We start from the raw sequence: 798 nt of genomic DNA on the forward strand, positions 1-798 counted from the left end.
TAAACCAGACATTGATGAACAAATACTGCATAATTCCACTTATATGAGGTATCTATAATAGTCAAATTCATTGAAACAGAGAATAGAATGGTGATTACCAGGGTCTTGGGGGAGGGAGAAGTGGGAAGTTGCTGTTCGACAGGTATAAAGTTTCAGTTATGTAAGTTGGAAATGTTCTAGAGATCTGCTATACCATGTTGTACCTCTAGTCAACAATTTTACACTTAAACCTTGTCAGGAGGGTAGACCTCATGTTAAGTGTTCCTATCAAAATTTAAAAAAAAATTAAAGTTAAAAAAAGAAATGTGAGGACATGGTTCCACAGTGTAGCAGTTAGCACATCTGCTTTACATGCAGAAGGTCCTGGGTTCATGCCCCAGTGGAGCCATGGTCCATGGTCTATGGCCATGCCACCCTGAACAAGCCCGATGTCTGAGCTCAGAAGCTAAGCTGGGTCGGGCCTGGTTAGTACTTGGATGGGAGACCACCTAGGAAGACCAGGAACTGTAGGCATAAATAAATAGATAGATAGATAGAAATGTGAATACTTCCTTAAAAAGTTAGGTACACACAAAAGAATCAAAGAACACGAAAACACAAAGGTAGCCAGCCTCACTGGGCAGAGGAACTAGATCACCAGGGTGAAACATTTGTAGATGTATTGCTGAAGTAAATTAAGCCACCCAGACTGTATTCTCAGGCCCATTATTTTCTAAGCACTCCAAATTAGAACAATGTGTACTTTCTAATTTGCCAGTTTGATAGGCAAAATAAAGAAGAAGAAAAAATAGTGTATTG

At 39.6% G+C, this 798-nt stretch overlaps 1 pseudogene; it reads left to right on the forward strand.

Moving 5' to 3' along the window:
- The first annotated feature begins 397 nt into the window (after window positions 1-397).
- LOC111739715 lies at window positions 398-513 on the forward strand (annotated as a pseudogene).
- The last annotated feature ends 285 nt before the right edge of the window (window positions 514-798 follow it).

Source organism: Pteropus vampyrus, unplaced genomic scaffold, assembly GCF_000151845.1.
Source record: "Pteropus vampyrus isolate Shadow unplaced genomic scaffold, Pvam_2.0 Scaffold2, whole genome shotgun sequence".
In the NCBI taxonomy this organism is placed as follows: Eukaryota; Metazoa; Chordata; class Mammalia; order Chiroptera; family Pteropodidae; genus Pteropus; species Pteropus vampyrus.